The sequence below is a fragment of the Cupressus sempervirens genome, chromosome 5 (genome assembly GCF_028749045.1).
Source record: "Cupressus sempervirens isolate cs-2001-9-10 chromosome 5, ASM2874904v1, whole genome shotgun sequence".
NCBI classification, from domain to species: domain Eukaryota; kingdom Viridiplantae; phylum Streptophyta; class Pinopsida; order Cupressales; family Cupressaceae; genus Cupressus; species Cupressus sempervirens.
This window is the reverse complement of record NC_143122.1, coordinates 300,461,548-300,488,850: the sequence shown is the minus strand read 5'-3', so window position 1 is coordinate 300,488,850 and position 27,303 is coordinate 300,461,548.

Sequence of the window (27,303 nt, the reverse complement as noted above, 5' to 3'; positions counted from 1 at the left end):
CAATGGGCAAAGACAACCCATAACCAAGCTATAAATGCAACTTGTAAGTATAGACTGCTTACAACACTGCACAACTTGTAGACCCAACAAGTCATCATACATATCCAAACCAAACACTGATAACCATATCATCATGAGACCAATCTGAAATATGAACTGAGTATACAATGACATCAAAACTTAAATCTCCAATGCCATAAACTCACAATGTTACCATAGTCAAAATATATCTATAAGCTGTTCAGATAAATATATCAACAAATAAATCATGCCAAACCTGCACCAAATCTAAACCAATTTGTAGAGCTCACCAAGATCTTTTCGTTGACTACTCGAAGTCCAAAATCCGACTCCGTATGCCCAAGTTATACCCTAATCCGTTCTCAAAATAAATAACATCTAACTTTAGGGCTCTTAAAATCTAACAAAATCTCAAAATCACAGAACCAAACCTAAACCATCTTGTAGTGCTCTGAATTAGCTTTCCAACGCCTATAAGAACTCTGAAATTCGATATTCTGAGAGAAAGTTATGGCCATTTTACTAAGACAGTCTTTTTACCATTTTCACTGCGATTTTTCATTTTTAATTTTTTCAGTGACGAAAATTTTGACGGGATTAAATTTGATGCCATCATGGGCTGAAACAAAAAAAAAACTCTTTCATTTCCTCTGAACATGGCCAAACTAGGGCATATTATATATCAAAATTTATGAAAATGTCGACCCGGATCCAATGGTGAGGTCTGTTTTTACTCAGGAGGTCATTTCTGCAAGCTACCCCCCAAAACCCTCATTTAAATGAAACATCCGAAAAACTTTTTTTTCCAACAATTTCACATGCCCAAATCTTTTAACATCCCATCATAATAAAAAATTCAAAACCCTTAGATCTGCAATAAATCATTCATATATCTTGCCCTTTCCTTTTATCCTCTCATGCATTCCCATGGATTCAATCTAGGGTTACAATAATAAAACCATAGCTCTGATACCACTTGTAAGGAAACTTGGCAATAAAGAATATAACAATTTCCACATAACCCATAATAGATCTAAAATAAACACGGAATTAAAATCCACATGCAAGAGAATAGAAAACATACCCACAAAATTGTGACACAAGATATACCCTGGGAAACCCTCATTGAGGGAAAAAACCCAGCCTCCAAAAGCATCCATCATCATGTATTATTCAACAAAAATACCATTTCCATACAACCATGGAAGCCTTCATGGCCATAGCCACAACCGAGAAAATTATGTGAACAAGCATGAATCCACACATCCCATGCCATGCTTTCAACCTTCACAAATGCTCCCTTGGCTAACCTGTCAAGCCTTGTCCCGCTCGATTCTTGCCTTTTGTCTTCTCCTTGTCACTCTCTCTCTCTCTACAACAACTACCCTTGTGGTTGCTTATATAGTAGCAAGTCCCACAAAACCACCAAGTGGTATTACATAAACCATGTGCATAACCATGTGCTACCTAACCCGTTGACCCCACATTTAATATTGGGCATTTAATTCTTTTCCCCAATATTAAATAATTATAGAAAATATTATCACAATGTTACAATACAACTCATCAAAAATATTCCATGGGAATCTTTACATGTTGCACGTCCATCTAGGCACAACATTACATAATAAAATAAAATATAACAATATTATGCAATGTGTGCAACACCCATTATCTCAACAAAAAATTTTCATGAACTCATACATTAGAATCTTTTCAATGACTAAATCACATCTTTTACCCTATTTACCATCTTTTAGAGCATGTCATTGTCTTATATTTTCCATAATCTACTATTTCATTTCCAACTACATGTGTACTATTCACATGTTCACAAGTTGATAAAAGATGCAAAGAACCACAAAATAAGCATGTACCATCCAAGCATGACATCTTGTAAAATTGTTAACCATCCCCTATTTCACATAATATGTTGGATATGAATTCTCTTGAAGATCTTGGTGGCTCATTCATGTCACAATATTGTAAAATAAACTTAGAATGCAAAAACACACATATATTCCTAAAAGCATCAAAATGGTTAGAAAATTCAATATGTATCCTACAACAATAAGTTGTGCGTGTGTGAATTATATTCACATAAAAAGTTTTACCCATCTCAAAAAATCTTTGACTTATTTGAATTTGAGGATACATACCAATAAATTTTGCAAAAAATTGTGTTTGAGTTGAGTCCAAAAAATGTATCGCACGTGGATTGTGATTTTGGCTACCAATCCTCCTTAAAATATCTCTTTGACTAGGGGAAACAAGCATGTTACTTATCCAAAAATATTCAATCAATGATTTCAAAGCTTCACTAATTTCTTTATCCTTTCGCAGTATCTACCACTAAATTTTCATAACTCATTTTTCGTTGGATCTTCCAATCTCTCATACCTTACCATGGCTCTCCTTAGAGTACCTCTACTGATTTTCAATGCTTTGCTTGTCTTTCTCTTAAGTTGAGCTTTCTTCACTTGGGTGCTTACTATTGTCGATGTAAGTATACATCTTGTGATATTACTATCTTCGGTGCGTGATTTAGAACTCACTTTGTTGTATGCACTCATTAGATTCTTTATAATGCTTTTTTCACTTGGATCGTCCATTGTTCTTAGCCCAAGAATCTTCATGATGGGCCTAAATTTCAAATTCCTCATCATTTTAACAAATAATTGGCATTTACTTGTAATATTTAACTCTTCAAAGAATAATCTCCATATACGATTAACTTTTTGTCATGCCCAAAATATAGAGAGCAAAACACAATTTTTTAATTTTTTAAAAATTTTTATAATTAATCCTAAATTCCCTAAGATGATAAGTTTGAAAACGGTTAAAACTAAATTACATCCAAGGCAGATACAAGGTTTCTGAACAAACTTTTAAAGCTACGACTCAGTTGAAAGCCCCATAAGGAATAGGTTGATAAACGTTCATTGCTAAATTAATTAATTAATTAATTTAAAACAACTAGTACAATTAGCTAGAGGACTTAATATTTTATTAATTTTAAATACTCTCTTATTGATACATTCTTAGAATGATGGCATCCATAATTTACAATAATTTTAAGTCCTATTATCTTTATTCAATTGCAACCCATTAAAGCAAAAGTAAATGAATAACTTACTTAATTGGTTTGGATATTCAACTATTATAAAACTAATTGTTTGACTAGTTTAGAATAACATTTTTAACTAGGTAGCATTCTTCACTTAATTACATAATCTTAACTTTAGTAACAATTTCCTTAAGAACAATATACTGTAACCTTGAAATGAACTAATTAACTACTCCCTTCAATTAACTTCATAACTTGAACAACAAATTTTTTTTAATCATTTAACTCTAAGCTTAATGTAATAAAATGACAACTTTCAGCTTCATTCTAAAATAATTACGTTCAGATCTATAATCCATCCTAAATAAACTTATCTAATATTAGAATACTACAATTAAGAGAATTTAAAACCTTAACTCGAATATTCACTCCTAGCTTATGAAAATAATTGCAAAACAATAACTACGAATGTTATTAAACAACAATTAAATTTAACTATCTAACAAATGCTAACTGAGTCTTAAAATTTTAATCCAAAATCCAAGCTAACCTTTAGTTATGTACAATAAAGATAGAGACTTTATTATTAATTATACTAATGACACTTAACCTTAAAAATTATCTAACACATACTTATTACAAATCTAATTTATACTAATCTAAAATCACAATTACCTTATTTGAAACTAAAGAGTAAATTAAATTTAACTAAGTTAAAAAATTAAACTAATTCTTAATTAAAACTAATATAAATTTATAACCAACATTATCTAAAACTTTCTTACATATCATTCACTTAAATTAAAACTAACACAAGCTAATAACTACACTACACTAAAGTAACCTTCACTCTAACAAAACATTAATAATGAAATTTAAAATACAAATTTCTAACCTATACTACCCACCATCCCCAAAAATTCTAATAGCAATACCAAAAAGAACATTAACCTACCACCCTCTACCATGTAAGACATGTCACATCTCCCCTTTCCAACACTTGGGTGCCTTCCAAGACATCTTCCACAAAACCCAAGGCAAATGGAGCGCAGGTTGAAGGGATTTGGGGATGAGGGTACGCTAGGTCAGAAAGGAGGACATTAAAGTTAAAGGGGATGTTTAAGCCAAACATCCATATCTTGTCTCCACCCAAGGTCGCACCAATCCCAAATGCTAACATGATTTGATGGCAGTCTGCACATGGGGCACGAGATCCCAAGGTCATTTGGTGGAGGAAATTTGCATGACTTGGACAAAGGCTTTGTAAGCAAGGACAATGCTGCAATTTCCATTAATTACCAAGTTGACATGATAGCCCATTTCATTAAGTTACAAAAGGAACAAGTAGATTTCGACCTACCCTTCCCACTTGGCACTCGCAGGTACCCCTGACATAAGGGATTTGGGTATGCAGGGGATTTGTTTGCTTGAGTAAAAGCCTTGACCACGCCTGGGTAGGATGAGTGGGTTGGAGTTAAGAGCAAAGGAAGGGGTAGAGTAATAATGATTTAAAGTTCATTAGGTGAGCTGAAGGAACAAGGGGGGGGGGTATTTCTAAAATATAAGTATTGTTTTAATTTTGACTTTACTTATTTCTTTAAATGAGGAATTGGAATAAAGATTTTCAAAAGGGAATCAAGATAGGAATATGCTATGTTGACAATGGGATTAAATTTTGTGTCCCCATACAAACTCCAGAGAGAAAATTGCTCTTGGGGATGAACATTTTGTTTTTGAGTGTAGGATAGTTTTTAACATGCATAATTTCTCCAAGGCATATTTTTGTGTCTTAAGGATTTTTTTTAAATTTATACAAGGAGGTTTATATCTTCTTCCTCTTCAAATTAAATTCACCAATTCTTTTGTTAACAAGAGGGTTGAATACATTTTTTTTTTATCAATTGTGTGAGGTTTGTTTTATCTCCCAATAAGCATGAGTCAAATTGAAAATTTCAACATAACAAAATTTCTTCCTTAACATAATTGAAACTTGAGAATTTCATAGTTCGAAAACATCAACATTTAAACTATTCTTCCACACACTTATACATGAATTGAAATAACACATGATACAATGCAAGGAGGTTTTCTCAATCCTTTCTCTCTATTAATTAACCTAGTTCAAGGCTCCATCAAGAAAGAACCAGTAAGAAAACTCGACGTCTTTGCCAAATACATCAAAATTTAAAATACATTTTTACATAATGTTACAATTCAATTGAATTCTCTTCTAGGTCTTTCAAAAGAGGTATTTTCCAATATCTTCAATGCATCAAGGGAATCATGAGAAAGACAAGAATTGACCCAGAGGTAAATCAACATATATGATGAACAATTCAAGTATGCATTCCCAACTCGATTTTGCACAATAGGTTCAACATTGAACCAAAATAGGGGGGAGGTGAATTTTCTCAATAGGAGACGTCAATCACCATACCATAACATAGCCCTTTCAGAGCTAAAATTCAAGAACTTCTATTCTTCTACAAATTCCTTTTCGAGGCCAATACAACAAAGATTTTCATTCCTTACCTTCTACAAGAATTCAAATTTTCATACAAGGTATGTGATGACAAGTAGGGGCCCATACACCCTATCCTATTTCCCTCTTCTCACCATAAGAGAAAACTCTACACTATTGAGATCCAACTAAGGCCCTTCCCCCATACTTGGCCACTTCTTTCCTATCCAAGGGTGAGTAATACCAAAACAATCCTCATGAAATCCCCTCAAAATTTCAAAGCAAGGCATAAGAATGACATCCAAGAACAAGTTAAGATCCCTCCCAAAACACCCTCAACACACATACAAGCAATACAAATATCATCACAATGCCTTATGCATGAATCAAGCATGAAAAATAAGAAGAAACATGATCAAAAGAGTGAAGAACCTTACCTTCACAAAAAGTCATGGTAAAATGAAAATTTGAGAAGAACTTTTTTCTTCCTTTCCTTCAATCTTCAACTTCTCTCTAAAAACTAGAGATTGGGTAACCACCCCCAAAACTTCTCCAAAATGCATCTAAATATGATCCTAACCCCACTAGACTTTAAGTAATCCCAAGGTGGAGTTTTGAGTCACCAACTCATGAAGGATGCAAATCGATTTTCGCAATTAACCAAAAGTAGAGTTTTTGAGTGGCCCTAAAAGTCAACCAAAGAGGCTAAGGGGGTGGAAAGTACTCCCAACTCATACCCTTACCCATAGGATGCTTAAATTTAATGTTTTTAGGCCTTAAAGACTTAATAGAACCCAAACAAAATCTAGGAGAATTTTAAGACTAAGTAACAACCTTCAAAGAAAGACAATGCAAAATAGCACAAATTGGCAAGGGGTACAGTTCTGTCTTTCCATTAGATTTCTCGGTTAAATATCTTGCACACTAATTGCACACATTAGTAGTTCAAGTAATCACATGCATATATGTAAATTACATATCAAAAAAATTGTGTAAATTTAAAACATCCATCTTTTTAATAATCAATTGTTTATCTCATTCTACTCATATTTTTGACCATTAAAATTGCATAATCAAAGTGTTAGTTTTGCATTCATTTACTTCATCATTATACATGTTCATAAAGCATTAAATGAGGAAATCAAATATCTAAAAGTAAAGCATCACACATCATAAAATAGCATAATAACGTTCAGTGCATCAAATAATGTCTCAACATATCGAGTCATGAGTATCCAAATAGTAATGTATCAACTATGCTACGATGGGTCGGGGCGATGCCTCACACTTTTCTTTGACAAGTATGCTTGCTAATCTCATTAGGCATTGATTTCAAAATGTTAGTATCAATATCAATCAAATATTTTGGTCTTCTAAAATGAATTTTAGAAGGTGTTATAATCTTTTCCATTCCCTCAACATTTTGAGCATCAACATAAGGTTGAGTGTTTTGCATACCTTGAACTGAAGATGATGCGCCTTGGCAATACGATGCAAAATATGGAATATCACCTACTTGATATGTTGATGTTGTGCCTTCAACATGACATGATGGAGTGTGTACATTGCTAGATGTAGAAATTAGCAGATGATGATATGATCCAATATTGGAATATATGTAGCTTCATAATTCAATTGTCTTCTTGAGCATAAGAGTCTCATTCATTCTTTTTGTCTTTCCAATTCTTCCTCTTTGTTTCTTTGTATTGGTGGTTCATGTTCCTCTTTGAAACAAAATTTTTCATTATTGCACTACAATTTTCTTTGTTCACGTAGTAGTTTCATTTTATCTCTTTTAATTGCCAAATCTGTCTCCCTCTATTCTGTTGTTTGAGGTTTTGGTTTCTTCCTTGGCATGATGATGATTTCTATATGTCAAAATATTGAAACATCTGAATTACTTACAATTTGTAAATTACAAATAATTCAAATAAATATACAAATTACAATTATTTCAATGAATACACAATATATATTAAACAACTTTTCAAATTTCTAACCATTTCCAAATAACAATTCATTCAAACATACAAATTTCAATGAATTCACTATATATTAAACAACTTGTCAAATTATAATGAAATTTGTCTCTATTGTAACAAAGAATATATAAAGAGGACTGCACTAACCTTTTCTATAGAAAGAATGTTCAAAAAGCCTTCAAATAGTGTATCAAATGATTGAATTTGGTGTTTTCTAGCTTCCAAAAGCATGGAAGAATGTTTAAAAAGCCTTCAAATAGTGTATCCAATGGTTGAATTTGGTGTTTGCTAGCTTCCAATAGCATCAAAAAATATTCAAAAAGCCTTCAAATAGTGTATCCAATGCTTGAATTTTGTGTTTGCTAACTTCCAATAGCATGAAACCTATGTTTTCTATCGGAACAATTGAACAAACAATAGAGAAAAAAAAAATATGGATCAATAGGGACTAAAATTTTTGTTATAAATATTTTTTGGTGTTCTCATATAATACGTACACACTATAGTCTCTCTCTCTCTCTCCCCCTCTCTCTCTCCCCTCTCATCCTCTAGTCTCTCTCTCTCCCCCCCTCTCTCCCATCCCCTACTCTCTCTACCTATCCAACCCTCTCTCACTCTCTCTCTCTCTCTATCCCACCCACTCCCATCCCCTACTCTCTCTCTCTCCCCCCTCTCTCCCATCCCCTACTCTCTTTCTCCCCCTATCCCGCCCTCTCTCACTCTCTATCCCACCCCTCCCATCCCCTACTCTCTCTCTCTCTCTAATCTCCTAGTTTCTCCCTCTCTCTCTCTCCCTCTCCCCTTCCTCTCTCCCCCCCTCTCCCATTCCTTACTCTCTCTCTCTCTTAGTATGGGTCAATAGAAAACCAAACTTTCATTATAACCATTTTTTGGTGTTTTATATAGTGTGTACACACTATAGTCTCTCTCTCTCTCTCCTACCCTCTCTTACTCTCTCTCTCTCTCTCTCTATCCCACTCTCTCTCCCCCTATCCCACTCTCTCTCTCTGTCTATCCAACCCTCCTCTCTCTCTCCCATCCCCTAGTCTCTCTCTCTTTGTCCCTATCTCTCTCCTCCATCTCCTAGTCTCTCTCTCTCTCTCTCTCTCTCTCTCTCTCTCTCTCTCTCTCTCCCTCCCCCCATCCCCTACTCTCTCTGCCCCTACCCCACCCTCTCTCACTCTCTCTCTCTATCCCACCCTATCCCATCCCCTACTCTCTCTCCCATCCCCTAGTCTCTCTCTCTCTCTCTCCCTCTCCCCCCATCCCCTACTCTCTCTCTCTCTCTCTTTCTATTGTTTGAGTTTTTGGTTTCTTCCTTGACATGTTGATGATTTCTTTATGTCAAATTATTCAAACATATGAATTACTTACATTTTGTAAATTACAAATCATTCAAATACATATACAAATTATAATTATTTCAATGAATACATAATATATATTAAACAACTTGTCAAATTTCTAACCATTTCCAAATAACAATTCATTCAAACATACAAATTTCAATAAATTCACTATATATTAAATAATTTGTCAAATTATAATGAAATTTGTCTCTATAGTAACAAATAATATTTAAAAAGGACTTCACTAACCTTTTCTATAGAAAGAATGTTCAAAAAGCTTTCAAATAGTGTATCCAATGATTAAATTTGGTGTTTGCTAGCTTCCAATAGCATGAAAGAATGTTCAAAAAGCCTTCAAATAGTGTATCCAATGATTGAATTTGGTGTTTTCTAGCTTCCAATAGCATGAAAGAATGTTCAAAAATCCTTCAAATAGTGCATCCAATGCTTGAATTTGGTGTTTGCTAACTTCCAATAGCATGAAACCCATATTTTCTATTGGAACAACTAAATAGACAACAAAGAAAAAATAGAATATGGGTCAGTAGGGACCAAAACTTTTGTTGTAACCATTTTTTGGTGTTTTCATGTAGTGCATACACACTATAGTCTCTTTCTCTCTCTCACTCCCCCCCCCCCCCCCATCCCCTACTCTCTCTCTCCCCCTCTCTCCCATCCCCTACTCTCTCCCCCTCGCTCCCATCCCCTACTCTCTCTCCCCCTATCTCACCCTCTCTCACTCTCTCTATCCCACCCTCTCCCATCCCCTACTCTCTCTCTCATCCCCTAGTCTCACTCTCTCTCTCTCTCTCTCTCTCTCTCTCTCTCTCTCCCTCCCATCCTCCCCCTCTCTCTCTCCCTCTCTCCCCCTATCCCCCTACCTCTATTCCCCTCTCTCCCATCCCCTACTCCCTCCCATCCCCTAGTCTCTCTCTCAGCCTATAGTCTCTTTCTCTCTCTCTCTCTCTCTCCCTATCCCACCCTCTCTTTCTCTATCCCACCCTCTCCCATCTCCTACTCTCTCTCCCTCTCTCTCTTTCTCTCTCCCCCTTCTCTCTCCCATCTATCTCTCTCTATCCCACCCTCTCCCATCCCCTACTCTCTCTCTCTCTCCCCTATCCCACCCTCTCCCATCCCCTACTCTCTTTCTCTCTCCCCCCCCTCTCTCTCTCTCCCTTCCTCTCTCTCTCTCCTCTCTCTCCCTTTTTCCTATCCACTCTCTCTCTATCCTACTCTCTCTCTATATATCTAACCCTCTCCCCTCCCCTCCTCTCTCTCTCTCTCTCTCCCCCTCTCTCCCACCCCCTACTCTCTCTCTCTCTCTCTCTCTCTCTCTCTCTCTCTCTCTCCCCCCCCTCTCCCACCCCTACTCTCTCTCCCCCCTTTCCTACTCCCTACTCTCTCTCTCTCTCTATCCCACCCTCTCCCATCCCCTAATCTCTCTATATCTATCTCTACCTCTCTCTCCCCATATAAATATTCATGTATCTATCTTGATCTTCATCTCCATATTTCTCTAGCTAAATCTCTCTCCCACTCCTCTCTTTTACTATATATTTCTCACACAAACATCTCTCTCATCTCTCTCTCTCTCCCTCCCCCTCCTCCCCTTTCACACCCTCTCCCATCCCCTACTCTCCCTCTCCCATCCCATACTCTCTCTCTCTCTCTCTCTCTCTATTTCTCCATCCCTCTCTCCCTATCCCACCTTCTCCCACCCCCCCTCTCTCTCCCCATTCTCTACTCTCTCTTATTCTCTACCCTGTATCCCTCTCTCCTTCCCTCTTTCCTTCCCTCTCTATTAAAATTCAAGCTTACAAAGTGCATGTGCACTATAGCGCGTACGTGCTATGTAAGCCTAAATTAAAAAATGCTTTAAATAACATGCACATTCTATTTAAAGCTTTGGATTCTACCAATCCTAAGGATTGGATTTGCCTTGGGGATCCAACCCAAAGGTTTGGAGTCTCTAAACTGGTTTGAGACGTGTTTTGCAACAAACATACAAAAAATGATTGATTTTTCTTGTGTTCTCTCCTTCAAGTTTCCTCATGGTTGAGCCTCGATAAAATCAAGTTACATGACATTGTAGATCTCTATGTTAGCTATATAACCATATAATTTATTTCTAATTTGAACTATTTCAAGCCTTTCAACTATAATTTCTTTTGAATGTATGCCCATTTTTTGTCAAAAACTAACATGTACTAATCAGGGTGTAGATTTTATCTCGTTCATCAAATTTCGTAACAACCTAATTTTTTAGAAACTAGACTACATTCTACACACTTTGAAAAAAAGAAGTTTTAATTTTATATTAGTTTTCAATCATTTCTAGGGGGAGCACATAGATATTTCACATTTTTGGGATGTGTCCAATTACAAATTTTATAAAGGAATAAATACACATTATAAAATTACCCAAAAAATTTGAGACAAACTACATGATGTTAGGTAACTTTTGACCAGAGCAATTAAAGAATTTAAAAAACAAGTTTAAAATTTTAGGAGGGCCACACTTTGCACTATGTTATGTTTATCCTAAAAAAAATAGTACCACTTTTTGTGGCCCCCTTTTTTGAGGACCTAAAACTAAACCATTTTGAATTTTTTTTAGTAGTTTAGAAACTAAATTCAAAGGACTACTACTTTTGTTTTTGTCATATCTTAAAATTTTGATCTTCAAATTCTTGTCAAAGCTTAGAAAAAAAGAGGCCACTTATACCCCCCTTTTGGCACCACAACTTGGTGCATTTACCCTTTCCTATAAACTTTTTGATGTCTTCGACCAATCCTTTAATATTGCTAATTATCTATCTGATTTGATCAATAAGATCTATATTTGTGTCATAGATGACCTCTGAGGCTAGTTTAATAATTAGGCCTTTGGATTCAACTAGTGTCTTTTTCCATTGTTGCCTTTTTCTTGCTTGATCAAGAAGTTCATATTGGTGGACCAATTTGGAATATTTCTCTATTTTTTTAAAGTCATTTTCCTAAAATTCTCTTTCATTTTATCAATCTCCTCCTTGATTGAGTTCTTCTTAATGTCTTCTTTTGTATCATGTTCAAATAATTCTCCTTCATCTTTTGAGCTAGATTATAAGGATGCTGAGGGTGACCCATGTTGGCCCTTCCTCTTCTTCTTCTTTCAGGCTCAACTTCTTTTGTGAAAACTCAAATTTATTCACACTTCTTTGCTCTCTCGACTTGCTTTCTGACACTTTTGACCTTGTTGGTGTCATTTCTCTAGGTGGTTTTATATGTTCCTATTTCATTTTATCCTCTTGTATTGGAGTCTTCTCCTTTTCAGGGGGTCTCTCTCTTTCTTATGTCTTCACTTTCTCAAGAGTCTTTTCTCTTTCCAATTTTTCTTCTTTCTCTGGGATTTTCTCTTTATGTAGTACCTTTTCTTTCTCAGGGGTGTCCTCCTTTTCTTGTTTATTTTTGCTCAAGAATTTTCTCCTTCTCTAGTGACTTGTCTTTTGTAGGAGTTTGCACCTTCTCCTGTGTGGTCTTCTTTACTATACTATCCTTTCTGACAAATGTTTTTAGTTGTGTTACTAAATTAAGAGACTTTTCTTTCTCCTTTTTAGCTTACCACACTCGTGTGTCCAACTTCTTTGAAGTGTCCTCAGTGAAAGGTGGCAACACTTACTAATCTATTTTCTTCATTCTATACTTCAAGTGTCTTTACTTGCTTAGTCTTCTTGGGTACTTATGCCTTCATCTCTTCAATTTTCTCATTCGTGTTTTCTTTCTCTTCCTAAAATTTTCATTTGGTGTGTCTTCCCTCTTAGGTGTATCTACCTTTGTTGGTGAAGCTTCCTTTTCTACTTTCTCTAGTGACTTCTCCTTTATTGATGTATTCTCCTTTTGAGGAGTCTACTCCACTATAGGACTAGGATGGCCTTTATTCCTTGGAAAGGTGAGTGGATTGAAATTTATAGGTATGTTAGGTAGATCTTCTACCTATCCTTCTTCTTCCTTGTCTTTGTGTGACCCCAATCCTCCCTTATTTTTCTTCTTCTTCTCTCCAGGAATTATGGATTTTCCTTTTGGGTATGTAATTTGAGGGAGTTGTGCTTTTGATTCTTCTTCCTTTTTCTTCATATTGAACTCTACTAATTGTTTAGCCACTCTATCCTAGTTATTTACTACACTTTCATACACTTATTTCAATTGACCGGTGGCAACTAGAGATACATTCTCTTGCATAGGGAAATATTTCTTGTATTCTTCCACCAATGTCATTCTTTCTAACTTGGTGTATTCCAAACTGATCTTTGCAAGGACATAATCAAGTATTCTTTTGAATTGAATAATCCATGCTTGCTATTTATTTACTATAGTGTCTCCTAGTTCCTTAGGTAACTTTTCTCTTACCTTTGATGGTCTCTGGCTAAATATTTTCATACTAACTAGTAAAAAACTTACAACTTTGTTCTTGTTTTCATCATTAAAATTTGAGAATCTATTTTTCAATGTGTTTTATTTTTCATTATGCATAATTCCAAGAAATATATCATCATTTGAAAGTGAAGGTGGTTTCTTCTTACCTTTCTTTGTTATCTTTGTCATTTCAATGTCAACCTTTTTCTTAGAGGGCTCTTTTGCTTCAAGTTCTGGTGAACCTTTCTTTTTTGATTTCTTTTCTTTCTTGTTCCTCTTCCTTTTATAAGTCTGTATCTTTGTAGACTTGACAAGGTTGGATTCCTTTTGACTAGTAGCTTTACTCATCTCTTATGTCTCAGGTGTGGACAAATTTTGATGTTCAAGTTCTTCCTTGGCATATCCCTTTGGTCGAGGACTTGGTTGAGCTTCACTAGTAAGCTTTGCCTCTATTTCTTTGACATATTTATCTCCAACCTCTTCTTTTTCAATGGCCTTGGAAGCCTATTTTCTAGTTACCCTTCTTGGCTTCTTATTTTTTAATTCTATCTCTTGTTGTTTGAGAAGTCTAAATTTTATCTCCATATAGGTTCCAAACCTTGGAAATAAAGGGTTTTCTTACATATAAAGCAACCTCTTAATATTGGGTCTTTCTCCTTCTTTTTTCATCTCATATTGGAATGTTGTTAGCCATTGAGTTTGGGGTTGAACCACTTAAATCATACATTTATCTGTATTTTCAAGGAAATATAACTCCTTCTTATGCTCTTTTACTAGGTTTAAGGGAATCCTTTCCCCTTTTGTGAATTTCTTTCTAGAAAATCTTGAAATACCCCCACATGGTAGCATTAGCTTTCCCTTCCATTTTTCCATATAGCTTGTTGATCTAGGTTGTGATGGATTATTCTTTCAACCAGGTGAAGGGTCTATACTTAGGGAGCTCCTTTTTGAAGTAAAGTAAAATGAACACAATAATTTATTTGAATTTCAAAATATATTTGGAGTAATCCTTCTTGATCTTACCAATGCTCTCCATGATTTACCTATGAATCCATCTACTTAGGTCAATTAGAGATTGGTCATAGATCATTTGGTATGCTCCATACACTTCTTTTCTCAAAACACTATTATTTATGCTAAAGTAATAAATATTTTATGCTACCACCATTGCAACAGATCTCATCTCGTCATCTATGATGTTCTCGATTGTGTAGGCTCTCCCATCATGATGACATTGAGTTAATTCTATAGAAGACCTTGTTAATACAATCCTCGTTGTGAGTTCTTTTCCTATGAAAGTAAAGCATGTTACCCTTTGAATCATCTCTTTTGTGATCTTGTAGGGTTTATCCAACCACATGTATTCATCGTGAACTTTACTCAACACAAACCTCATCTAGTCCTTGTGGAAAATATTAGGTATGTCCATAACATAATGTAGGGTTGTCTTCTCTAAGTGTTTGTGCTCTTTCTTAAGAACCCCATTCTAATTTCTCACAAAGTTTCTTGTACTCCTTTCAAATGGCCTTGTTGAAAGTTATTCAAATTTTAGTTTTAAAAATGCACTTACTTTCTTAATAAGAAGAATGTTAGCTAGAAGTGATGAGAGAGCACCCAGCATGTATTTCTAATATGCCTTCAATGGAATAATCTCATATCAAGGGAAATCATCACCTATGCTTTTAGGTGACAATTGCCCTTGCTTGTTGTAATCCAAGATTTTTTCTTGAGATAACTCACCCTTTTGAATCTTGTTGTCACTTGTGTATCCCATAATGGTTGTGCTCTTGTTTCTCCTTTGGGCTCTAAGCTATTCATCTACCTTCTTAGTGCTTTCGTTAAATTTTTTAATTTTTTCATTCCTCACATTTGTACTTTTGAGCTCTTTAGTCAGCTTATGTAGTTGTTCACCTAGTTGCTTGTCATCTTTAGTTAGCAGTGTTATTTTCTCTTTGAGAACGTGATCATACTAAAGTAAGAAATTTTTCTCCTATCTTATATGAAAATATTCATCTTCCATTTGTCCCATTTGTGCGTCATTTTTTCTCATAGCTTCTTTAATTATTTTCTTAGCCTCTAGAGCTCTTTTCAGTACTTCCTTAGCTTCACCCTTGGCCTAAATGGCATAACCTTTCTCATCACGTGTTAAACTCATTCTCATTGTTGTATCTTCTTGTTCCTTCTTTAGTAGCACAATACTTTTGGTTAGCTTCTCATTACCAGACATGATGTATATTATAGCCTCGTTAGATTCATCTAAGCCACTTTGATCTTTAAGTTTTTCAATGAGCTCTTGACTTTCAATGAGCTTGTGCACCAATTTCTTTCTCTTGTTCAAGGAAACCCTTAGCTTTTCCTTCAAACCCTTAATAGTAGTGAGAGAATCATCCATTTGCTTCTAAATCCGGAATGCCTCAATAGTAGTGAGAACTTTAATACTAATTATTTTCCCAAATTGAGCCTGAGAGGGGGGTGAGTTAGTTTCTACTTTAAAATAGATTAGTTGAGCTATTATATCAAATAAATTAAATAATAGTTGCTTTATGAGCAAACAAAATAACAAAAGCAACAAATAGAGCCATGGAAGCTCACATAAGAACATATACATCAATGACACATGGATTTAATATATGGAAACCCTCAATGAGAGGATGAAAACCATAGTGGAATTAAAATACCCACTAACCTTTTACTGTAAATTAAAGGTTGCCCAATTAAAGGCTACAATTGTTCTTTCTAAGAACACATCTGAATAAGAATATTGGTAATAAGATTATCAAAGATACCTTGTGAGAGGATTTACAACTTCTTTTGGGAGGTACCTTGTTAAGTATTTACAAATGCTTACAATAAAGTATTCTCAGTAAAGAGCTTACAAATGGATACAATGGTAAGAAATAAAATACGATGGATGATCTAAATAAATGACACAACTTTCCTTTTAGATTTGTTGTTTAACCCTTGAAAATTCTTTGATCATCTTCTTTTTCCTTGGTTTTCCTTGTGAACATATTTAATACTTGCCACTCTTTCTTGTTCCTCACTATCTTTGAGAACTTGTCCGATGTTTGGCTCTCTACTATACATGTCTTATCTTCTTCTATCTTACACAACAATAACATTAAAACATACAATGAAGTGTACACAACCTATTTACACTTCCCTAATGTCCATGTTCTGAAACCATATTTAAATATCTTGATAACATATTAGATTCATATTTCGAATAACATATTCATCTTAGTTGCATTACACCTATGAATACCTATGAGTAGGTATCTAGATTGGAAGGCATGCTAGTCTCCTTGTGGATCTATGATGTAGCTTTAGTCCTTTCTATATATGAACACTCTAATTGTGAAATCCTATCACATGATGTTGCCTACATGTTCCACTGTCATGTCACATCAATGGTGACTACTAATGATTACTCTCTTCCTAATAACTACTTATTTGTGGTTGTGTGACTCATCACAACCACTTAACTTGTCCTGATCGATATAAGAATCTACCATGGTTAAATTTGACTTTAGTTTTTATGCCACTTATAGCTACCTATTGCCAATCAATTACAACACAAGTATTAGTCATTATATTTATCCCATTTCGAGCAAATATTACTTAAAGGAAAGGCATACTCTGATAATGTCTTATCATCTAAGTCTATTAAAGAGGAACACAAAGTCAAAAAATAGTAAAAAATCACAATCCCATCTAGTCTCAAGTATGATAAGTAGTTTCATTAGGGTGGCTATCACAATTGACCCTTTATTATCTAAGGTGATCATAATCATTAATAAAGAGTACTTCACATACTAACATATAGATCTATCAGGTGGCTCGAAGATTTAGGTCTTAAAATATCACAAGCATATAACAAGAGTACTCATGAATGAATATGCTTATAAATATTTATCATTTCCAAATTAGAATGTGAAGTTATTATATTTGGAACAAAATTGGTTATGTAAACACATCAAGAAGGGTCATCCTCTTATCAAAATAAGCATGCAAGTCCCTATAACATTTCCTTGTTTCCAACACACATATCAAGAACATGTTAAGGTTTGAAGGGGCATTACAATAGAAATGTGTAACAAGTGAAAAGAATGGGGACATAGTGAGGAGGAATGTGCTAGTGATCAAAATGTCAAAGGATTAGAGACAAAGGCACTTGAAGAGGAAAAAGTGATGATCTTAAAAAATTAAGAGAAGGAAACTAATGAGGAAGACATGAGGGATAAGGGAAAAAAATGTTAAAGAGAGGAACAACCCAATGTTTCTATTGAGGTTGATCAACAACCTTTCTCTCTAGAAAGCTCAAGGCCTCTAGTTTATGAAAGGGTCAATGACCAATTCCAACTTGTTGGTTGGATTATTATGAGTCTTTCCACCTCAATGCTAGGAAATTTGACACAATTTGGCCAATAGACAGGTTTTATCCTTTGATAAAAAAAAATACCCCTTCTCTTTAGGCCTTGCAATACCTAGCAGGTGCACCTTCACAAAAAACTATTCACAATGACTGAATGCAAAATTTCTAGACGATGCTCTTGAGATGGAGAGTAATTCTCAAGGAGAAATTACAACTATAGAACTGAGTGCTTTTGGAATAATTTAATGAATTATTGCAAATATGAATGAGAGTGGATGAATGCCATACATATGCATTAGGAAAAGAACCACACAATATGCAATTATGTAGTGACTTGAATGAACCAATCTAGACCAGTCCTTAGTCCAATTGGGAAAATGGAGTCAACCTTTGAAGATCTTATCATCAATATTTTATGGAGATGGTTGGATAGACCATCAATTACGAGACAAATAATGTAAAACATGGACCCTAGTCTAAATGAATTTAACCCCAACTTAAGGAGACCAATTTAGATAAACATCACACTACCTGTAATATTTGATAATCAAGAGTGTACGTGAAGTTCAATCTATTTGACAGTAGTTTGGGAACCAAAAGGATAATATAGTATGCAATTATTGAAAAACTAATTTCCCAAATTGGGACAAAAACAATATTGTTTATTGATTCAAAAATAAGAAGTACAATTGAGCCACATTCAGTTGCATTACCTAATCATACTACAAAATCATCAACTAACATCTCATAATCTTTAAATATTTTATTCATTATATATCAATTACGAATGATCTCGATATCCTTTATAAAGAATGAATGGACACTTACAAGCTTTAGATCATCACAAAGCTTCTTAACCTATAACTAAATGTACAACTCAACACAACTTATTATAATGCAAAGATAATTAATCCCAAAAAACTTTGGTTATTATCATTATCTTCTCCAATAGTTATGTCCCTTGGTTTGGGAATGAACTTGAATAACCCACTGTGCTCATTGATATTTCTTTAACCTTCTTTCACTTGGAAAATTTTGTTATGTTCTCAATCTCATAAATTAATCTTTCCATAATATGCTTCTTCTATAGAAAACTATTTCAATCAGACATTGTTTTAATTTAAGAGAAATAAAACCTTACCTGTAATAATTTATGGCTTTATGAAAATATTTTGATATTCCTACACAACTCAAATATTATACATTAAGGTTTGTTGCAAAAGAATATGTAAAAAGGAAAACATTAATCATAAGAGAAATCTTTTTATTTTTCACTCATTCTAAATTGATAATGCTTTGATATATAATATTTCAATAAATTTATCCTCACAAAACATTATCATATGTGAAAAATATTTAATTTCAAAGCCTTTATATAATGTAAGATTTATATTTCTCCAAAATAGCAAGATACATATTTGAAGTAATATTGGAATAATTAACTTAAAAAATTAAACATTTTGAAATATTTCAATACCTTCTCCAAATAATATACAATCTAAATTGAAGGTATTTAATTTGAATAAATGATTTCCAATTTTATCATTTATAAAATATTTATTCTTCAAATTTTATTTTATGAAAATGAAGACAATAATTTCCTATTCTTACCTTTCAGCAATCTTGAGGAGAATCAAATATTTACCTTTCAATTTTTGCATTTTTGCGAGGGGTTTCATACATGCCTTTCGATTTGGTGATAATTTCTAGATTTAGAACTAGTTACAAAAGTTAGATTAAATATGGAGAAACATTTAATTACAAAGCTCTACATTAACTTAAATTTATTATACATCAAAATGAGTGTTTCATTTTGAATATAACATATTTATGAAATTTGATCATTATTACAAATTAATTCAAATGTATTAAACGATAACAATAAAAACATCTTAATGCTGAGTGAGATGAATAAAATGGAAAGAATAATTTGCAATGAGAGGGTTGCTTTCACAATGCAAAGTAGATATCAATGATGAAATTGCTTAGCCTTGTTGCTCCTTTACACAATCATTTGATTACTGCTACCCAAAGTGATCTTTTGACATGACAATTTATCAACTAGTCTTGTAACTTTCCTTGCTACTTGTTAAATTTAATTATTGATGTTACTATTTTTTTTGTTGAATTCATCTATTAACCCTCAAGTTAATACTCAACATATGAAAGACCAAATCACTTGATCATCAAAGGGGTTACCCAAAAAAAGAACAAAACACTTAGTGTATGTCCAGTAATATTAACACGTATTGTGATAGCATGTTAACACACCCCTGTTTGAAATTTTTGACAGTTAGTTTTGTATTTAATTTGGTAGGTAAATGTTTCACTTTCTCACCCAATTTTGAGTTTCAAATCTGGCACCCTTTGAATACTTTATTATATCTTGTAAATGTGTAATATAAGTGATAGATTGATGGTGAGATGGAATGAGAAGCAATACATATAACATTTCTACTTGTGAGTTGTGGATGTGCTCTATTTTCCTCTGTTATGAAAATCTCTAATATGGTATCAAAGCCGATGGTTGAATGTTGATGGTTGAGTGTTGATGGTTAAGAGAAAATAGTTGGAAGCTGGAGAAGATCAAGAGAAAGCTTTGGGTGAACTAATCATGTTCTTACCCTGCAAAGATAGGAGTTAAACCAATCATGTTTAACCTATAGAGATAGAAGCATCTACAACAAAAAAATACAAGGGCATACAATCTCTCTCAGAAGAAGAGAAAATCAAGGTAATAGTGTGTCTAACAATTTGTTGACAAAGAAATCTTGTTATTTATCTTAGGAGAAAAGGAAAATAGATTAAAGTTGGTATGGCTTCCACAAGTAATCCTAGCACACAAGGACCAATATTGAATGACAAAAAATATTCTATATGGGCCATCAAAATGAAGAGTTACTTGAAGAATCAAGATTGTTGGGAGGCTGTAGAGACCAAGTATGAATAGCCCAATTCACAAGAACTAGCTCAAATGAAAAATGCACAAAGGAATGCTAATGTAGAGAACAAAAGAAAAGATTCATGAGCTTTGTGGAACATAGTTAATGGAGTTGAAGAATCCATCTTTCCCAAAATTTCAGCAACAACTAATGCATATCAAGTCTAGGAAATACTTGCAACAACATATCAAGGAGTAGAAAATGTGAAGAATTCTAAGCTACAAATTTTGAGAAAAAGGTTTGAAAGATTGCAAATGAAAGATATTGAAATTGTAGATCAATTCACGTCTCAAGCTATGGATGTAGTAAATCAGGTAAGAGCTTATGGTGAAGATGTCACAGATAGAAAAGTTGTGGAGAAAATCCTTAGAAGTCTTCCACAGCAATATGACACTCTAGTAACTACAATTGAAGAATGTAAAGATCTTTCTACATATTCCATTGAAGAGTTGACTAGTTTAATGTTGAACCATTAATCTAGAATTAAAAAGAGAAATGAATCTTTGGAGATTTCTCTACAAACACAAGCCGCAATCAGTAGAGGAAGAGGTAGAGGAAATAGAGGCAAAGGAAGAAGAGGAAGAAGTTCATTTCAATTTGATAGTAGACATGGTGCTGAAAATCAATTAGAACAACCTCAATTATAGTCACAAAATCAAAGAGGAAGAGGAAGAAGCAACAAAGGAAGAGGTAGATTTGATAAATCAAACATACAATGTTATTACTACAAAAAATATGGACATTATGAGAGTGAGTGCAGGAAGAAACAAGTAGACCAAAATAGAGGAAGAGCTAATGTTTCCAACATGGAAGAGGGAATTCATTCAATGTTTTTATCATGCTTAGCAACAGAAGATCAGAACAAAGAAGACACATGGTTGTTAGACAACGCCTGCAAAAATCACATTACAGGTAACAAAAATCTTTTTACTAGCTTTGATGAAACAATGAAGACCAAGATAAAATTGGGTGATGATCACTTGGTTCATGCTTTAGGAAGAGATACTATCATAGTTGTAAATAAGAAAAATGAAAAGAAATATATCCATAATGTTTATTATGTTGAGAATTTGAAGCATAATCTATTGAGTGTAGGTCAAATGAGTGAGAATGGGTTTGAAGTCAGTTTCAAAGGACCTACTTACATTATCCTAGACAAACCTCTAAGTAAAATGGTCATAGCTAGATTCCAAATGACAAGAAATAGATCATTATATCCTCTAAAATTGAGAAGTGTCAAACAACCTATTGCTTATGCACAATATGTCACAAATTCTGATGAAACTTGGTTATGGCATCTTAGATATGACCACTTAGCATTTAATAATCTAGACATGTTGCAAAAAATGTCAATGGTTGCAGGTCTACCAACAATAGATGTTCATCACAATCCTTGTGAGAGTTGCATAATTACCAAGCATAAGAGGAATGCCTTTCCAAATGCTGCAACTTATAGAGCCCAAGATCTTTTAGAGTTGGTGCATACTGATCTTTGCAGCCCCATATAAATAGAGTCTATAGGAGGGAGCTATTATTCTTAACTTTATTGATGATTGTAGTTAGATGACATGGGTATATTTCATCAAGAACAAATCAGACACCTTTGAGAGATTCAAACAATTTAAGGCAATGGCAAAAAATCAGAGTGGTAGGCACATTAAAGTCTTAAGATTTGATGGAGGAGGTGAATATGATTCCAAAGGATTTTTTGTAAATTGTAGAGAACAAGGAATTCATAGACAATTTACTACGTAGTATACTCCACAACAAAATGGAGTAGTAGAGAGGAAAAACCAAACAATCATGAACATGGCAAGAAGCATGTTGAAAGCTAAAAACTTACCAAATGAATATTGGGCTGAGGCAATTGCATGTTCAATGTACATCTTGAATAGATCACCTACAAAATTTGTGAAGGATAAAACACCTCTAGAAGCATGAGTGGAGTAAAACTAGATGTAACAAATTTGAGAGTTTTTGGAAGTGTAGCTTATACACATGTGCCTAAAGAGCTAAGGAAAAAGTTTGATGATACAAGTGAAAAATGTATATTCATAGGATATAGTGATGCATCAAAAGCCTACAAGTTGTATAACCCAATCACTAAGAAGACAATAGTGTCTAGAGATGTCAAATTTATTGAAGATAAGTCATGGTGTGAACAAGATAATGGAACAACTCAAGGCCAACCCACTCCACATAGTTTTGAACCAATAGATGTTGATCAACCAAGATAAAGACTACCTAGATTAGAGGTTCCAATAGTAGTAGGAGAAAACCAAGGACAAAATGTTCATACTCCTTCTTATAGTACTAATTCAGATCCTACACTAGCACAATTAGGGAACCAAAAGACTAGAACAATCAGAGGAATATATGAACAACATGACAACAATGAATAAGTATTGTTTGCTTTGATGTCTAGTCAGCCTGTATGTCTTGAAGAAGCAATTGAGAATAAAGAGTGGGTAGAAGCAATGAACAATGAAATTGTAGCAATAGAGAAGCATGACACATGGGAGTTAGTAGACTTGCCCCAAGACAAAACAAGAATAGGAGTTAAGTGGATTTATAAGACAAAGCTTAATGAAAAAGGTCAAATTGAGAAGCACAAGGCAAGGTTGGTAGCCAAAGGTTATGTACAGTAGCTTGACATAGACTATGAAGAAACATTTGCACTAGTAGCAAGATTAGACACAAATAGAACTATTTTGGCAGTAGCAAAAAAACACCAATGGTCAATTTATCAGTTGGATGTGAAATCAGCACTCTTAAATGAAATTTTAAATGAAGAAGTATATGTTGATCAGACACCTGGGTTTGAGATCAAAGGATTAGAGCAAAAGGTCTATAAACTAAAAAAGGCTTTATACAGATTGAAACAAGCACCAAGGGCTTGATATAGCAAAATAGATTCTTATCTACTCAACAAAGGGTTCAAGCGTAGTAGTAATGAGCCAACATTGTACACCAAAACAAACTTGCAAGGTGAAATCTTGATTGTATGTATCTATGTTAATGATTTACTATATACTGGTAATTTGCATCTTGAAGAATTCAAACTTGATATGGAAAGAGAATTTGAAATGACCAATCTTGGTCACATGAAATACTTTCTTGGTTTAGAGATTGAACAATTGGAACATGGCATTTTCATTAGTCAAAAGAAGTATGCACAAGATGTGTTGACAAAATTTAGAATGAACAATTGCAAGACAATTAGCATGGCTATGGTTCCAGGTACAAAATTGAGCAAAAATGATGAGGGTGCAGTAGTGAATTCTACTTTATATAAGCAATTGGTCAGCAACCTAATGTACTTGAAAGCAACAAGGCTAGACATTATGTTTGTAGTTAGCTTTCTCTCTCAGTTCATGGAATCACCAAAGACATCACATTGGAAGGTAGGCAAAAGAATCCTAAGGTATATTATAGGAACAATGCAACATGGTATTTTGTATGCAAGTAATGAAGACAATTAGCTAATTGGATTCACATATACTGACTTTTTTGGAAGTGTAGATGACAAAAAGAGCACATTAGGTTATGCATTTTGTTTAAGTAAAGGTATATTCTTATGGGCATCCAAGAAGTAGTCAATTGTCACCATTTCATTAGCAGAGGTAGAGTACGTAGCGCCCACATTAGTAGCTTGCCAAGCAGTATGGATGAAAAGATTAATAAGTGATCTTGAACCAACATCAAAGAAGGAACCGATCACAATTTTTTGTGACAATAATTCAGCAATTACACTTTCTATAAATCCAGTCTTTCATCAGAAGAGAAAGCACATTGACACTCAATATCATTTCATTAGAAAGCTGGTCAGCAATGGAGAAATCAACATACAATATTGCAAATCAAAGAATCAATTGGCAGACATATTCATGAAGCCGTTAGCAAGAGTAGGTTTTGAATTTCAAAAGCAGAAATTAGGAATTGTTAGTGTTGAAAATGTATTAATGTAGATAGATTCAAAATTAAGGGGGTGTGTTAAATGTAATTATTGACTTTACTGTTTGTTGTATTGACTTTTTCTATCAACCCTCATGTTAACACTCAACATATGAAAGACCAAATCACTCGGTCATCAAAGGGGTTACTCTGAAAAAGAACAAAACACTTAGTGTATGCTGAGTAATGTTAACACTTGTTGTGATAGCATGTTAACACACCCACGTTTGAAATTTTTGATAGTTAGTTTTGTATTTAATGTGGTAGGTAAACGTTTCACTTTCTTGCCTAGTTTTGAGTTTCAAATCTAGTGCCCTTTGAATGCTTTATTATATCTTGTAAATGTGTAATGTAAGTGATAGATTGATGGTGAGATGGAATAAGAAGCAATACAGATAACATTTCTGCCTGTGAGTTTTAGTTGTGCTATGTTTTCCTCTATTATGAAAATCTCTAATACTGCTCGGTATAGTGTCACAATTACTACTACTCATCCCAACTTGCCATATTTTTGCATCTTATCTAGGGCACCCGTAAGGCACCAAAATGTACATCATAGTCCAAATTCTGTAACATAATTTGGAATCAATTGAGCAATGCATGGATAAATCTTAATACATATCATAAAATAGTTGATTCAATCATAAAAGAAATTCTTTAAATGGAAGCATCAATATATGCCATTCATGTATTTCATTCCATTTACTAAAGAAAGGATCACGCTTTCTTATATATTTCATGATATACTCCTTTGAAAGATTATTTCAATAATAGAGGTAAACCAAAAGTTTTAGCAAGAAAGTGCTTTGCTTTTGATCTTTAGTACCCCAAATATAGGAACATTTTAAAAAGAAAGCTTGATAAATTATTTATTAAAAAATGCCTTAAGAAATCAAAATATTAATCATATTCTTAACATCTTTTCATAAGTGCCAAGGCTGCACAATATTTATAAAGCTTATTAGATCAAAAGGATTTGTGCTCATAAAAGGCTTGAATGTACTTACCCAAGTAACATTACTATACATAAGAATAGGATAATAAAGTTTGAATATTTCATTATTTTAAAATTGAGAAATGTTATGAAAACGGTTTATGTCATGTGAAAAATCAAATGATATTTCATGAAAGATATATGGAAAATGAAAATATTTAAATTTAAAAGAGATTAGGGTTCCAAGAAAGTGTACCTTCATTGATTCCTCAAATATGAAAACTTACACACCTAAAAATGGATCTCCCAACACTTACATCCAAATGGGTTTTAAGGAATGACAATGTATGAATATGCTTGAGCACATGAAGCACACATGATTTCTTATGTTCAATCTTCCCTTTGGTATAGTGATGGAATTCTAAAATTTTGCAAAATTTTAGGGTTCCACCATGACTAGTGGAGGATCAAAAGGCATGTAGAAGAAAGGATGAATAGGAAGAAGAATCATAGGGCCAAAAAGAGACTAGTCATAAGCCTCATCTAGAGCTAAAAAAAAAAGGGTGAGGTGGAAATGGTACTAGACATGCCTAATCAAAATCTAGTCATTGATTTTTCCTTGGGTCAAGTTTAGTCAAAATGAGAAAATAAATGTGATTAAGAATAGAAAGAGGCCGAAGATTAAAAAAAAATTCCAATTGAAATGAAAGTTAGAGGTGGGGGGGGGGAGGGGGGAAATATGATTTCTACAAGACTATCAAAGCACCCTTGTCAGGACATGGAAGTAGATCATTCACCAAATTATTTTTATAGTTAGGCTAAGTGTATTTCAAAGGAGGACAATCTAGGAATAAAGAAAATATTCAAAGATATTCATGTCTCACTTAAAAATTAATATCCATAAGAATGAGGAGATATAGAAGAAAAAAGGATGAGTTTGGTGATCAAGATATTAACAACGAAGATTTGGAGCTCACCAATATGGAACCTAGGACTATTAAACAAATAAGTTCCAAGATATCTAAGGCAACCATGGGTTTTCAGAAGTCTAGAGGGAGGAAAATTAATTAACAATAGTTGAAGGATGTTGGTAACAAGAAGGGGAAAATTAAGATAAGATACAAGACACACTTTTACTCTCTAAGGCCATAATGAGGCTCCTTAATGGAATGTCAAGGGCTTCAATGCCATTGAAAAGAGGCATTGATCAAAAGGAGTTTTATTCAGATAAAACTAGTGGTGGTTTTCTTATAAGAAACTAAGTTAAGAAAGGAATCAACAATAAGATTTTTTTAGTTAATAAAAAGGTGGTTGGGAGTTTTTATTGAGTAAGAAAGTGTCTAGAGGTTTGGGGATTCTTTGGAACCCATAAAATACCAAGATGGAGGCAATCACATAGTCAAAACATTGACATCTAGTAAAGTAAGGTCTCTCACAATTCAATTCTCTAGTTTTTAAGTTAATGTTTATGGCCCTATTAAAATGGAAGAAAAGAGAGAGGTTTGGAACCAAATTTCTAATACCTTGGAGAGTTTTCACTTGGGAACTACTATTTTAATAGGGGACTTTAAATCCACTTTAGACATGGAAAACAAGTGGGGGGAAATAGTTGTCTAAACAAGGTCCAACTTGAAATTCATTATTTTATTACCAAGAATGGATTTTGAGAAGTGAAGTCAAAGAATGACTCATATACATGGACAAATAGAAGGTTGGGTTTATCCAACATTTTGGAATGTTGGAAGGATTTAATGGGAAAAAACATATTGAGAGGGTGGGGTGTGAATCATAATCTTAAACTTTTACTTGCAAAAGAAAATTAATGA